This window comes from Ursus americanus, chromosome 24 (assembly GCF_024610735.1).
Source record: "Ursus americanus isolate L20-20 chromosome 24, mUrsAme1.1.p, whole genome shotgun sequence".
Taxonomy (NCBI): Eukaryota; Metazoa; Chordata; class Mammalia; order Carnivora; family Ursidae; genus Ursus; species Ursus americanus.
Window position 1 is genome coordinate 43,631,348 of NC_142150.1, and position 16,262 is coordinate 43,647,609.

A 16,262-nucleotide genomic window follows, 5' to 3' on the forward strand; every position below is an offset into this window, starting at 1 on the left:
TTCTGCTCATCACATGACACCAATAAGGAAGTGAAAATGTAAACCACAGGGTGGGAGAAGCTCATTGCAATGCATGAGTCGGACAAATACTCATCCCTGCAATATACAAAGACCTCCTCCAAGTCAATGACGAGTAAGGAAAAATACGCAGCAGGTTTGATGCCCACTTCATAACACGGGTGTCCAGACTGCCAACAAGCACGTGAAAAAGTGTTCAATCTCACTAGTCGTCAGGGAAATGCAATGCAAACCACAGGGAGACACTGCGTACACTCGTCAGAATGGCTACAATGAAAATGAACAGTAAAGACAGGCAATACCGAGGGTGGGAGATGAAATGGAGCGTCTCCAACACTCGTGCAGAGCGGAGTGGGGGCTGGTGTACGCGGCCGCTTCGAGACGCTGTATTATAGGATCTGCTAGAGCTGAGCTCGCGGTAACCCATGGGCCAGCGGTTCCATCCCGATGCGTCTGCCCTGCGTGGACGCTTCCCTGTGTTCATAGGAAGACACACGCACGGATGTTGGTAGCGACACTGCTCCAGTCATGTCCCAAACGGCCATCAGGAAAGGAACGGACGCGTAACCTGCGGCATATTTGCACAAGAGAACGGACAACCCACAGGTACGCGCAGCACTGCGGACGACTCTCACGTGCGTAACACTGAGTGGAAGATGTCAGACACGAAAGGACGGATGCTGTGTCTCAAAAACACGGAAATCAGCCACGGGATGAAAAGTCAGGGAGGCGGTCAGCACGGGGCCAGACAAGTGACTCCAAGGGTCGAGCGGGTGGCCGAGCTTCTCAAGCTTCATCTGGGGACCAGCTGGGTGCGTGGGATTAGCTGGCAAAAATTCGGTGAGCGGTGCACTCCGGACTGGCCGCTTTCCTGTAAGCTCGAGTTCCCCCGCCGATAAACAGACTCCCTGGCTATCTGTCCCCGTTCACGTGCAGCTCTGCCAGGATGCCCCAAACGCCAAATTCCCAAATCATATTCAGTGCACGGTACTCTCTACTATAAATGCCCCGCAGCCACTGCAGGCCCACAGAACGCTTTCGTGGCTTCTGCTGACTCCGGCACCTGCAGCAGATCTAGGGCTGTCATCGGCGAACAGCGTACGTCTGCGGCTGGACATTTTCATGGACCGTAACGAGTAACGCTGAAGTTAAGTAACAAAGACGGACTGTTGGAGCTTTACTCCTTCGTTAAGAATGGGAGATACTTCTTTGCTGAAGGGGGTCATTTTGAATATTGGGAGACTATTTCTTCAATTTTCTGTGCTAGGCAAGATGGAATAGCTGCGGAATGACATGCTCTGGTTTAATCCAGAGTCCCATTTTCTCTAGCCCTTTAAGTCCAGACGGCCAACAAAGCCATCAGTCAATGTTCACCAATTTCCGTGGTGTAAATACCAGCCCTGAGGGCCAATTGCAAGTTACCAAAGGGAAGTCAGTGAACACGCGGTGGGGCAGAGACTTGCAGTAGCTTCTCATTCTGTGTCTTTCCACCCAATAGATACCAGAGACCACATCGCCTCAGAGCATAGATAATAGTCAAATAATTAGGAAGTGATGAGTTTTGAGGACTTATGACATTTATTTTAAATCTAATTTATGCAATTCTAAGTTCATAAAATCTAATTTTCAATAATGCCCATGGTTAACAGCCAGTTCCTAAAATTCCTGGCAACATAGTAAGCAGCTCTTGGGAGCTGGTCCGAGCCCACCTTAGTGGGTGGGGTTGGTCCTCTCCTCCCCCCTCCTCTGCCCTATCCTCTTCTACCTCCTTCGATCCCATCCACTGGGGCAGACGGTGGGGGCACGGCACCTGTCTCCCAGCCAGTGGGCTCGTGGCAGCCCCCTTTCCTAACGCGGAGATGGGCCATGGGGCAGGTGCTTGCCAGAGCCACAAGGAGTCATGGCAGGAGCCAGGGCGAGGCTGGGCCTGGCTTCTTGTCTCCTGGCTCCAAGGCCTGAGAGCCTTGCTCACCAGCACCAGCTTCATCTGGGAGAAAATGGGTGATGCAGGTGATACCCGCTCTTGTCTAAACTGTCCTACGGCCTTAGGCCCCAGGGACACTTCTCTCCTTTCTGCCCCTCTTCACTGTGGGCCACAAGCCCTTCTTCCCCTGCTAAGTCTAGGGGTGGTGGAAAGAGGGGTCTCGCTGGACCCCTTTAGCTACATGCCTCCCATAGCACATAGGAACTAGTCAGCGGCATGCCAGTGGCTGGAGGGAGCAGAGCCAGGGATCAGGTTGGGGGCCAAGGGCAGAGGCTGGGACATGGGATGGTATGAAGGTGAAGGGCAGCAGGGTCAGAGAATGAGAGGATGGGGGAAAGAGGGTGAGGGGAGACAGGGAGGGGTGGAGGGGTGAGAGCTGGCAGGGGGTAAGGGGATGACAAGGGACAGGAAGGGGAGTGGTATTTGCAGTGGGTCAGACAGGTGACCCAGAACCGAGACTGGACAGAGAAGGTGATGGCCTCTATCCAGGGTACACCCAACCAAGGGTCCCAAGGATCTTCAGGGGGTCTCATTATAGACCTAAATCCCCGGAGAGGCGTGGGACAGCAGGTTATCAGGACTCTGGGGCAGACGGAGAGCCAGAAATTGAGCATGAGGTTGGAGCGGTGTGGGGACAGAGTTCATTCACAGCCACCGAACGGCTCCGAAACCCCCTTCAAAGACCCGGCTCCTGCCTGGATAGCCGCCCAGACACGACCAGACCCCAGGGCCTCACCCCTTCCCTCCTGCCCCCTCCACCTCCTTCTATGCTGGCGGCCAAACCCAGCTCAGAGGAGGGCAGGAGAGCAAGGTGGAGTGTCTGCTGGAGACAAATGGGGAGACTGTCAAACAGACTCCTTGGCTGGGGAGACCTGCTGAGAAAACAGGGCACGGGGCTTTGGTGGGAGGGGGGCAATCACGGGAGGGAAGGGGGGAGGGGACTCAGAAAGCAGAGGGTGAGATGCACGGACCCTCAGCGAATCTCAGAGCAGCAAAGGATGCTGGGAATATCCCGAGCCGCCCATCCCTGAAGGAGGCCCAGCAATGGCAGGCGGCTGAGTCTCCTCTCCCAGCCCATCCGGGCTGAGCTGGCAAAGACACGGGGAGCAGGCTCACGAGCACCCTGCTTCTCCACCCTGGGGTCCCGAGAGGGGCCGGAACAGGGCCATCGCGGAGCTCTGAGAGGCCGCTGGGAGATGCCTGGGGGCCCCGTCGCCTAGCGACCGGCTTCCCGCAGCCCTGGCGGGCCCCTTGCTCTGGGCGCTGCCCACTCCTGACTCTGGCTACGAGCACTTTCAGCGCTGTTCTGCATGAATAAACGCCAGGCCTCCTGCCAATTGTCCGCCTCTTAAAAGGCAGCCCCAGCGAAAGGCCTTTTCAAGAGGGATCGTGCAGTGCCACCCAGGCTGGGCGGGCATTGTTGGGGGGCCGGGGTCCCGGCTCGGCGGCTGGGGTCAGGGGGCCACACAAAGCATCTCGATGGAGGCTTCATGTGCTCGGCCGCGGCAGCGCTGTTTATTAATCAGCAAAACTCACGCCACCGTCCTCCGTAGGGAGACTGAGTGAAAAGGATGGCTTTTGAGGAGTGGCCTTTGAAGGCACAGTCCTGGCTCCCGATTAAATTGATTTTAAAGGGCCACAAAAACCCACAGGCAGCCGGGCATACCCAGAAGCCCCTGGGGCTGGGGTGGAGGCCGGGATTTGGATGCACCGATGGCCAGCGGGCTGGGGGTGGGTGGGGTGTGGTTGGGCAGGTGCCCCCGGCTGGGGTGGGTGGGAGGACATGAGTCTTAGGGACACAGAGAGCGGTCCGGTCCGTCTTGCATTTGCATTTACACGCTCATCCCCCTGCCCCCTTCCTCACACACACAGCTTGGTCTCAGTGGAATGACACGGGAAACGGACTGTTCTAGACCGGCAGGTGGACAAAATCAGGACAAGGAGATGGGCTGGAGGTGCAGGTCTGGGCGGGGATGCCGAGCCAGGCCCGGGCCTCCGGGCCACAGGGGAGGAGCCAGGGCCCCCGTCACACTCGGCCCAAGTCTGGCCCACCCAGAACACTGGGCCTCTCTCAGGCTCCCCAGAGTGGATGGGTGTCCTCAAGGACCCCTCGGCCCAGGGGCAGCGGCCAAGGCTGGTGTCCCAAGGAGGCAGCGGGAAGAGAGGCGGCGCCTCTAAACTGAGGGACCCCCAGAGGCTCTGTCTGCCACACATACCGAAACGTCTGAAGGTGAAAACATGCCAGGTACTTGCCATCCAGGATGGAGGGTGCTGTCTGGAGTTCGTCCTGCTTTTCTCTCTCCACTTCCAGAGTTGTTAGCAATTCTGCACAATGACTTTTTAAAGGCATTTGAATGGCAGTTCTACCAATTTAGACCTTTGTCTACCCCATGGCCCCTGCCTGCGTCCGCACAGAGCCCGGTACCAGGAGGTTCAGAGCGACTTCGTGCTCCGCGGCCCGTCAGCCGACGAACAAGGCACTTCCATGCGACAGAGTGCTATTTGGCGGCCGAAGAGGAGCGGCGGCAGCGTCATGCTGAGCGAAAGAAGCCAGGCACAAAAGAGAATGTTCCTCACGGTTCCAGGTCCACGAAGTCCAAGAACAGACCAGGCTTGTCTATGGCGGTCAACGTGTTGACTAGGAAGGAGCGCAGGAGATCTCCTGGGCCGAAGCAAGCGTTCTCTGTCTTGAGCTGGCTGGAAAGAGACCATGGAGTTGTCACATGAGAGCTGGATGTCCCACTGCGTGTAAACCGTCCCTGAATTAAAAAAAAAAAAAAATCAGCTCTGATGGGAAGTTCGGGGAGGGGGAGGAAGCTGTGGGGTAGACCCCTGCCTGTGGCTCCAGGAGAAACTATGGTCCCTATCATGTGCTGTGTGACCCTGGACAGGTTATCCCCCCTCTCTGTGTCTCTTTTTCCATATCTGTACAATGGGGTCACACTGGAGCCCAGACCTGGGGCCGGGCACACACAGAACAGACCCTGTAGCCCTTCTGCTTCTCCGCCAGCCCCGCGTCAGCATCGCCCCGTGGTGGGCGATGGCTTCTCTGGTTTTGCCAACCTCCTGCGTGTTCCTGGGACTGTGCGCCTTACTAGGTCTCTGCTTAGCAAGGTCCCCGAGGCCCGCCACGACCAAAAGGGATCCAGAGAGGGCCAGGTCTACAATGCCTGCTGCCGCAGGGCCCTGTGGTCCCTTTAGAGTTCATCTGTCTGCAGAACTCGGACGTCCCTAGAGCTGACAGGGACATGGTATCCATGGCCTGGAGAGCAGCTGCTCCCAGGCGGATGATGGAAACCATAACAGGGTCATGCCTGGTGGCCTGGGCCCCAAGCACCAATGGGCTATCAGGTGGCCTCCTGAAGGAGGGGGGACAGGCAAACCTGAGGATGCCCTGGGCTGTGTGGAAGGAGACGGTCAGATTCACAGGGTGGGGGCTCTCCGCCCCCCATCACTGCTGAGTGTCTAGGGCCAGGTCTCAGTGACAAGAGGACATTAGTGTGGGAGAACCATTCCCTTTGCCCTTGAGGACCCTGTCAGCGGCTAAGAGGCAAGGTGGCTTAAATGGTGGGCCAAGCTAAAATTCTAGGGCTCCAGAGAGGAGTGGGTGAGCTCATCGTGGGACACAGACTGATCTGAATCCCGGAGTGCCCTGAAGGGAGAGGGATGGTGAGGTGCAGAAGCGGGAAGTGGGTGAGTATCTCAAGGACAGAAAACACCATGCAAAGGCCCTGGGGTAGCCTAGAGCATAGCTCACTGGAGGCTCTGAAAGCAGACAGGGGGCTCGAGAGCTCCACAGATGGAATGTGGCATTTCAGGAGGCTGTGGGGAGCTAGGGAACGTCTGGCAGCAGGGCAGCCTGGCTGGGATCCCCCAAACTGCCTGTCTCAGCTTTGTCCTGTCTCCCTGCCCCAGCTGCCCTGCCCTCCTGCCCAGGCCTCTCCCCCTGCCTGTGGCCCGAGCCGTGGGGAAGGAGAGGCTCTGGCAGGCCATCCACAGCCTCTGCCCTTCCCTGGGCCTGGGAAAGGAGGCTGCTTCTGCTCCCATCCCCCAGAGGGCCTCGAGGGCTATGAGCCTGGGGGAGGAAAGCTGTGGGAAAGAGCACAGTCCCCCGGGGCTCTGGCTTGGTCCTCGTGGCTCCTTGAACCAGATAGAGATTTTGCGCCTACACAGAGCAGCCCCTGGGGCAGGGCTGGAGCAGGGTCCTGCCACCTCCCTCCCAAAGCCCCTCTGCTGGCGGGCAGTGGCAAAGCAGGCCAGGAGACGGAGGGGACAGGGCAGGTTCAGGTCCAGGCCCCTTGACTGCGAATGGGGTGTTTCCCATGCGAGTCCTGTAAACCGCGGTCACAGACAGACTTGAGAGTCCAGGATGAGCCTGGCTCACAGTTCAGTCCCCAGTCACACACTTTGCTCCAACCTCTGATTCCTGCTGGTCCCTCCTCTGGACTAGAAACTCCAAGGGGGCAGGGAGGTTTGTCTGTCTCTTTGACAGGTAGGAAGAAAGATTGGGGGCCCATCTGCATTTCATGCACAAAGGGGCAGGGCTGAAGGTCGGTTGGCTGCATCTGAAAAGGGCAGACAGGCAAAGTCGGTGGGGGAGCGGGGAGAAGCCTGGGGGCCCTCCTTTTCCGACCCCTGCCCCCTACAGCAATGCTCCCAGCCCCCACCCCACTGCAGAGAACAGGGCTCCAGGGGGTCAAGACAGAACCTTGAGTGGTACCCTCAGCGACAGAACCATCCAGAGCAAGCCTGGGTCCTGGGGATGGACAGCGGGATGGAGGCAGCCAGAGACCCCAGTGCACCTCTTGAACCCCCTTCCAATATCCCCTACAGTGGGGCAGCTGGCCCTGCTCGCTCCTCCTCTCCTCTGCCATGCTGCTCAGGGGCCCCAGGTCCTTCCTCCAGCCCTGCCCCCACCAAACAGAGCCCCCACCTGGTCCCAAGGCCCAAAGGCAACCGCTGAGCTGAGTAGGCACCTACCTCTTTTGCTCCTGAGAAGCCCAAAGAGGAGCCCAGAAAACTCATTCTTAAAAGCCAAAGGTGCTTAGGAATAAAAGAATGACCTTCGAGAATGTCTTTCCAGAAACCTGCTGGAGCCACATCCCCATTCAGCCTGCAAAGCAACCTCAGGGGCGCAGACCAGTGGGATGCCCCCTCCTCCTCTTTCTTGTGGCCGACCTTGCTTCCTGGCCCCTCTGGGGGTTCAGTTACAGCAAAGGACACTGAGGGCCAACCAGCGCCTCCTCTGTCTCTTGGCCAAGGGCTCCGTTGCGGGTCCCCCAGCATCCACCCAGGAACCAGAAGAGGACAGGGTTCGCACCACCTGCTTCTGCAGTGCAGTCCTCATGGGAAGGACGGTGTGGGCAAAGAGGAATGGGGTGAAATTTCTTTTGGCTGGAGCGCCGATGGCCAAAAGCTTCAGGGCTGGTGGTGGCATAAGCAGAGCAGGGGAAACACACACAGACCAGGCAGGTGGTGGGCAGCAGGCTGGAGCACGGGGGAGACAGGGGGAGAGGGGCCCCTTCCCGGGCGGTGGCTGGAGCTGGAGATGAATGGGGACTCTGCCTGACGAGAAGGGGAGAAGGCAGGGTGACACAAACTTGGATGAGCCCTCTCGCAGGTGGCCGTCCTGCCACCGAAGTGTCTTGGCTAGGGTGAAGAATGCATACCACCTGTGGGAGAGACACAGCCAAGGGTGACTCTTGGCCCGTCCCTGAGCCCAGCTACCCTGCCCCCCCTCCTTCGTTCGTTCATACTCTCAGAGTACGGTGGTGACTAACACAGATGTGGGTCCCTTCCCAGATGGAGCATAAGTCTCGGGGAGGAGAAGTACACTATCAAATATTAAATACAAAAGGCAAATGAATATAAGATGTCAAGGGAGAGAGACACTCAGTGTTTTGAAAGGCTGGAGTCAGTAAATTTGTCTGGTGGGGAAGCGAGGGAAGACTTCTCCCAAGGATGTGGCCCTGGAGCTAAGAGTTAGAGCTGGATGAGTAGCAAATGGCAGAGACAGTCTGTGCAAAGGCCCTGTAGTAGGGCAGAACATGGGTCATTCCAGAAACTACCAGAAGGGTCAGTGTTAGTGGGGAGAGATGGGTGCAATCACTCAGGGAGATGGAGGCCTTGATGATGTTGTGTTTCTAGGTCAAGAGCAATGGAAGCCCCTGCTGGGGAATAAGCACAGGTTGACCATAGGGTCACACTTCATGGCTCACGGACATTTCTCCGACGACAGATTGACCCGTCCACTGGGTGATGGTGGCTGCAGATGTGCACACTCCCCTGGTCATTTTGATGTGGCTGCCTCAGAGTGTCTTCTCAGGATTCCCGCTCAAGGGCCTTCCTCAAAATCCCTCCTCAGGATCCCTTCTCAGAATCCCTTCTCAGGATCTACTTTCAGGATCCCTCCTCAGGATATCCCCTCAGAATCCCACCTCAGGATCACTTCTTTGGATCTCTCCTCCAGTCTCTCCTCAGGATCTCCCATCAGGATCCCTTTCTCAGGATCCCTCCACCCTCAGAATCCCTCCTCCGAATTCTCCCCTCAGGATCCCTCCTCAAGTTATCTCCTCAGGATCCCCCCTCAGAAACCCCCCTTAGGAACCCATATCAGGATCCCTCCTCAGAATCCGCTCTCAGGATCCCTCCTCCAATCTTTCCACAGCATCCCTCCTCAGGACTCCTCCTCAGGATCCCCCCAGAGGATCCCTCCTCAGTATCCTTCCTCAGGATCCCCCTTCAGTATCCCCTCTCATGATTTTCCCTCAGGATCCTCCCCCATGATCTCCCCTCAAGATCCCTCCTCTGATGCTTCCTCAGAAGCCCTCCTCAGAATGTCAGCCATGTCTAGCTGCCTTTACCCAGCATCCTCATTACTAGGCCTGGCTTAAAACAACTTCTAAGTAATGGAAGCCACAAGCACAGCAAAGAGACAGAGGATGGAGAGGCAGAGGGGCCCACAGAGCTGGGGGGAAGCCCGGAGTTCATGGCTGTGGGGTAGGATGGCCGGGGAGGGCCTGCGGAGCCCCCCAAGGAGTGTGCTGTGTGAGGCGGTCAGGAAGGCATGAAAAGGGGGCGGGCGGGTGACGCAACCAAGGTTGCGTGCCGTGGCTGTGAGGAGGCCATCTGAGACGCTGTGCTGGAACGGTGAGGGGGCATGGGGCAGGCAGGCTCTGGGCCACTGGGGCCGGGGAGGACCCCCAGCACTGCAAGGGCCACACCGGTCAGCCGGCATCGCCTGCCCTTCATGTGCCCGCGGCAGGCCCGGCAGGGCCAAGCTGTGCTTGGGTACCACGCTCCGATGTTTAAATTAGGGGGTAAGAGTATTCTCCCTTCTCCCTCCCACTGGCCTGCATTCCTGAGGCCGGGCCTGGGGTTTGGTTACCAGGCAGCCACGGCACTGGAGGGCACCCACCCCGCGAGCTGGCAGGAGTCTGAAGCTGCTGACGGGTCCTTTTCTTCAGCAGCAATTAAACAAGTTCCAACTGGTGACTTTGGTTAGCAGTGAGATGTGGAAACTATTCACCACCACGGACTGCTCCGGGGCCTGAGTGTGTGCACGTGGGTGTGCATGAGTGTGTGTCCGAGTGTGCATGGGGTGTCCTTCCACGCCCGTGAGTCTGCCTGTGCACCTGCGTGTGTTAGTCATGGGCGTCCATCATGTACGTGAGCGTGCGTGAGACCGTGTGTGCGCGCACAGGGCGTGCGTGCTGTTCGCGTGGCACATCCTGGCCCTGCAGGTGGGGGCCGGGCTGGGCACACACACCTGGCAGCCGCCTGTCACAGGTGTCTCCGTGTGCCCTGGCGAATGTGTGTATGTGCACGTGTCCCTGAGCGGGCCCGTCTGTCTGTGCACGGTGTGGGGGCCTGGCAAGTCTGCACGCCCGCGCCTGGGCAGCCATGAGCATCTGTGCGTGCTTTTTTTCGATAACGTGGATTTGTGTGAGGATTCAGTCTATTTTTACGAGAGTCCCCACATAGAACACAGGACCCAGCACACAAAGGAGACGCAGGAGATGCTGGGATATGGACAGATGGGGGAGGGGGAGTTGGTCAGGGTCTCCAGAGAAACAACACCAATAGGATATGTAAGTACGGAAAGATTTATCGTAAGGAACTGTTCATGGGATGATGGAGCCTGCAAGTCCCAAGATCTGTGGTCAGCCACCTGCAGACCCAGCAGAGCCCGTGGTTTAGTTCCAGGCTTGGGGTCCAACACGTGAGAACCAGGAGAGCCAATGGTACCGTTCCAGTCCAAAGGCTGACAAGGGGAAGCCCAAGACCCGAGAAGGGCCACTGCTTCAATGTGAGTCCTAAGGCAGGAAAAAACATGTCCCAGCTCAAGGCAGTCAGGCAAGAGGAAGTCCCTCTTACTCAGGGAAGGTCCATCTTCTGTGCTAGTCAGTCCTTCAACTGATTGGAGGAGGCCCACCCCCCCCGAGGAGGGCAATCTGCTCTAGTCAGTTTATGGATTCAGATGTAATCTCATCCAGAAACGCCTTCACAGACACCCCCAGAATCATGTTTAGTCAGATGTTTGGGTCCTCCATAGCCCAGTCAAGTTGATGCAAAAAATTAACCACCCCAGGTAGTAACTAGATGGATGGATGGATGGGGTGTGGATTGATGAGTGGGTAGGTAGGTGGGCCCTGTGGATGGGTGAGTGGGGGATGGGAGACTGGTGGGTGGATGGCGGATGGGTGGGTGACAGGATGGATGGGGGGAATGGGTGAGAGGCTGAGTCAGAGGCCGCTGCTGGGCAGACCTGTACTCGGTGGGCTCCCCGAGGCAGTGGAGCGATGGCAGGCGGGAAGGACAGGTCTGAGGAGCGTGAGGGGCACTTGCCCTACTATGATTCCGTGAAAGAACCTAAGCCTGAGAGCATTTTAGCTGGGCTCTGCCCGTTGGGACCCCTGAGCCCCGCTATGCTCCCTGCAGCCCCTCCACTAGCCGAACCCCCTTCACCTCCACCTTTGCACACACCATGCCTCAGCCAGATGCCCTCTCTCCAGCCCCCTAACCCTCCCCCTTTCCTACGGCTACTCCCATGTGACCCTTCAGCGTTTAGCTTCAACACCACACGCTGGGAAGGCTTCGTGACCCCCTCTCCTCGGGCTGGGACGGGCACCCAGTTCAGCACTGCCCCCGTGCCCTCTGCCTCCTCTAGGCCTATCTGGCACCTTCTGCGGCTCATGCTCAGACATTGCCTCAAACCTGCTGGTTCGTAACCTTCGGGGGCTGGAGGCCCGTGCTGGAGGCAGAAATGTGAGGGAGGAGGCTGGGCCGGCAGCCTCCTTCTCTCGACGCTGCAGGCTCATAACCATTTTTATTGTGCTAAAACGACATCACGAATATCTCTGATTTTAGCCATTTGTAAGCACACAATTCAGGGGCATGAAAACATTCACAGTGTTGTTTAATCGTCCCCCCTACCTGAACCGATACCTTCCTATCACCCCCAACAGAAAGTCTGTGCCCATAAAACAATAGTCTCTTTCTCCCCACGTCTCCAGCCCCTGGGGACCTTTGGTACACTTTCTGTCTATGAATTTGCCTATTCTAGGGACCTTGTATAAATGGCATTGAACAGTATTTGTCCCCCATGACGCTTCTTTCACTTAGCATAATGTTACCTGTGAGGTGGGGGCTTCCAGAGGCCGAGGGCGCCTCCCCCGTGCCCCCGAGGGCCCATCCCTGTCTCTCCTTCCCATCACCTCCTTCCCCATCATGGCGCCTCAAGTGGGGTCTCCCGTGGGCCCCAGAATCAGTGCCTGCTGCATATACTAGTTGGGTGTGTTGTGAAGGCAACCTTTCAAATCTGTGGGGAACACGGAACAACTTAATGAAGGGGGCTGGGATCCATCAGAACCGTGTCCTGGTCTCCGTGCTGATTCCACAGGAAATTCCCCGGAGTCTCTGCCCGGAACACTGACCCACATCATGGCGGGCCTGCACGACTTGAGCCAGATGCTCCTCAAACGTCATCTTCAGGGTCAGTGGGAGTTCTGCGAAGCTGCTGGGAGTGTGATGGCTAGCAGCTTTCTGGAGGACCACTTGGCGATACGTAGCTGGGCTGACCATCCCTCCTCTAGGAGCCCACCCTGAGAAAACCCTCACATGTACATGCAAAGCCTTATGCCTAATGCCGGACATTACAGCATATAGGGTCTTTTCAAAGGCTGTTTAACCACCTAGGGCTCGGTTCACACATCTGGTGAAACAAGCATTATGTTAATCAGGTCGACGGACCAGCGGATGGATTGATAGGTTATGTCCGTCTGGGTTAACGAATCATCTCAATGTTCTTTACTACGCATTTACGTACTTGCAAAATTTTCTACATTGCAATATGTTACTTTTATAATCAGTGAAAGAAGGTATTCGAGACGAAGATGGAGGCACCTGCGTTCTGAACTCGTAAATAATCCTGAGTCCAGCCTCCAGGAGTTCTTAGTCTTTCTCAAAAGTACAGCAGCGCTTCCCACCCGTGTCAACATGCAAAACCTAATCCAGAAATACACCCCTCCACAAATTTACGGTGTGGAATTCTTCACATAAATGCCGAGGGGTGTGCGTGTCTCCGTGGTTGTCCTGCCTGGGGGTGTTCACGGTGGGAAAATTGGGAAAAACATCCCCATCAGTCAACAGGGGCGTTGTTAGTAGAATTACGATACAACCGTATGGCGGGTGGTGGGGGCGGTGAAGACGGTGAGGCATCTGTTGTGTATTTATCCACACGTGGAGACGTCCTCACGGTACAGACGTGCAGGGAAACTCTACAGGAAAGCAAGCCCGGGATGGTCCTGCGGGTAGCAGTCTATGACCATCCGCATGCGTGTCTAGGCACAGATGACTGGCAGGCAAGGTTCTTTAAGGCTAATTCTGGGAGGGTGGCATTTTAAGGACTTTTTTCTTTTTCTATGGCATTTCACAAAGCGCTCTGGTCCCTTTTATATGACATAATAAAGCTACTTTAAGAAGCTAATCTCTAAGCAAGTGGAAGCAAGGATCCAATCAAATTTAGATGCAACAAAATAATTCGGAGCCGCTTTTAAGGGGAGCAGGTAGGAATGGAGACAGGGAACCTCTAACCCGCCCAGGTAGTGACGTCAGAGCAGCCAGGCCCATCACATCAGTGGGCCCAGAGGGGACCCGAGGCTCCGTGCAGTGACAACCTGAAGGCCCAGCGAGGGGGTGTGATTTGTCCAAAGTCAGCCCAGCGGGAGCCCAGCACACCCTCAACCTTACAGCACCCTCCCGACCCAGCACCTGCAAGGGCTTACCTGGGCTCTGAGGCCTCGGAGGTGACGTCATGAGTTCACACCTGGACACGGGAACGCTGTGCTTTTTAAAACCCTCTATAATGCAGACTTCTGCTGCCTACACACCTAGTTCCCCTCACATCCCCTGACCGAGATGGAAGGGGTCAGCTCTGGGGGTCTCGAGGAAGCCTGCACATAGTAGGTGCTCAGGAAACACTGAGGCGGAGCGAGCCCTCCTGCCTGCGTGAGGCCAGGGCATGGGGCGCTGGTGGCTTCACTGTCTCGCTCGGGCTTGTCTCCAGGCTCCTGCTCCTGCACACGGGGCGCTCTCCCTCCGTCCCCCTCTGTCCCTCTGTCTTTCTCGGTATCTCTGTGTCTGCCTGTCTCGTTCTCAAACACACACAGTCACCCACTTATTCAGCAAGGAGGGCAGAAGCATAGGGCCTTGGGTCTCTCTCCTGCGTTCAGATTCTGGACTGTTCTCTAGCCGTGTGAGTTTGGGCAAATCATTTAAGACACCTTCTTGTTTGGAAAGCCATCCAGTGATGACGGCCTTGCCTGGTGTGCGGGCTGTTGCAAAGGGAACCAGAAAGTGCAGTGTATGGGTCCGTCCACGCTGTATCCTGGGCCTGCGAGCCCCTGGTGTGGGGTGAATGTGTTGCATGTATTCGCCGAGCACGGTCGACAAAGGAAGGAAGCAAGTTTCCCGCCCGCGGGCGCGCGCACAGCCGTTCCCGGTGACCGGGACCTTCCCTTCATGCCTGCGGCCCACACTCACGGGCAGGCCTTCTCTGACACCCCTGGGTGCCCGGGCCCCTGGGAGGCCTGCGGAGCTGCTGAGGAAGAGGAAATCTGAGGCCCCCACGTACCGCCCCAGGACCAGCTGGCTTTGCGGATTCCAGAACATTCTGCAGCGGCCAGCAGGCCACGGGGCCAGGAAGCGGAAGGTGCAGAAATAGAAACACACAGCCAGGCAGTGGCTCCTTTCGCCCTGGAGGAAGGGAAGCGGGGGGCTAGAGGCCAAGGGAGGAAGCTGGGGATGCAAAGGGGAGGCCGCAGGAGGAAGCCAAGGAGTGCAGAGCCCCTGCCCTCAAGGCCCCCCAGCCCTTGCCCACTCCCGCAACTTACGACCACACCCAGGGACGTCCCCCACTTCCCTGACAAAAATCCAGAAATGAGGAGCTCTGATTCACTCTGAGTGCAACCCTGCATGACCACCAAGGGCATTGAACCCCCCTGCAGTGTGCTGGGCGGGGGGCGGAGGGTTTGTGTACTTGTGACCGCATTCACCTTCCTTCCCACCATGCAAGTGCAAGGGGAAACTGAGGCTCAGAGGAGGTAAAGGAAGAGAACCCAAGCCTGGGCTCTAAAGTAACCCATTCTCCCAACAAAAGGACCTGCCAGAAGAGAGGCCTCCCAGGGCCCCAGCTGGGACGAGCGGAGGCACCTGACAGACCCCGGACCACATCCCTATTCCTCCCCTTCCCCTGCCTAGCTGGGGGGCCTCCAGCCCCCTTGTGAGGTCCAAAGCACTCGGGCAGCAATGCCAGCTGGGTTCCAGGCTGGAAGGCCAAAGCTGGGCCAAGGGCCTGGAGCCTCCAGTCCAGCCCACGGCCTGTGGTTTCCAGGTAGTTTGGCTCCCCCTGGGCGTTGCTGGGGTCCCTCCAAATTTGAACTCAGGGTAGCCTCCCCCCACAGCCCCATCCCTACCAGTGCCCCCTGAACTTCCTGTTTTCACAGGAAACAGGAAGACTGAGGGTCCATGTGCCCCACCCCACACCCGAGAGCCTGACCATGAAATCCCACCGAGGAGAGTCTGGAGCTGTGGGCCAGGGACAGCTTTCTTCCAGCCCTGGACTCTGCCTTCCCTTCTGCGCCTCGTCTGCCGGGGCCCAGGCTGGCTGCTGAGGTCCCTGGAGTACTCCCAGGAGTGAGGGCATGCACCCCCAACGTGCGACCCCAGGAGATCCTTTCCCTGCTGTGGCCTCCAGTTGGTCTCTAAGTGCTAGAGCCCCAGAAAAGCCATGTATGGCTGGATTGTGTGGGCCAGTGTGGGGAGAAGCAGAGTCTAGAGGGGGCCCTGTTCGCCCCTCCAAGGTGTCTAAGCAAAAGCTTCTGGACCAGCAGCAGGGACGCTGAATTCAAGACTTCTGGCCCACATTAGGATCAGCTCCCCTAGTCCGCTGTGTGGCTTTGGACAAGTGAAGCAACCTCTCTGAACCTCAATTTCTTAATCTGCAGGTATGATTGTGTCTGGCCATCTTGGAGGCGGGCTCGGGACTCTAGCTCTCGGTGGGAAGCGAAGGTGTGAAGGGGCTGAGCGGCAGAGTATGCCCTATTCCAGACCCTGGCGCAGCTTACGGGTGCCCCCTCTGTGCAGATCGCCCCTCCCCTGTGGCCCCCAGCCTGTGGCCTCCGAGACACCACCACGGTCCCTAGCACAGCTGGGATAGAGCCTTTCCTTCTGTGCTCCCTCGGGGATGGCTCCACCTGCAACGTGACAGACTTTGTTCCCAACCAGCCCGCCCCTGCTAGGGGGTACCTGGTGGGCCCTCACCCCCAGTCACTGACAGACTGAGCGGACCAGCCAGTGAGTGACTTGTGTTCTGCCCTTACCCTTGGCCAAGCCACGAGGACCCCACCCTCTGGCCATGTGACCGGATATCGTGGGCATGTGTTGAGGTGGAGACATAAGTTCTGGGCACCACGGGGTTCTCCCCTCACGCCCAGGTGGCCCTGGGGAAGTCACTGTCCCTCCCAGTCCCCAGTGGCTCCTGCACGGTGTGGAGCAAAGGTCCAGACCCCACGCACAGCACGGGGCACCCATGCGACGGCGTGGCCCAGGCTGGCTGGGGAACTGGCAGGCTGAGGCCTTGCTTTCTTGGCATTCCTACATTGAGAGCATTGCATGGAACCCCGGGAAGGTCCCTGGGTCCAACCCTGGGGGCCGCCGGCTGGGAATGGGACAGAACCAGGCAGGCGGAGACCCCGTGCCC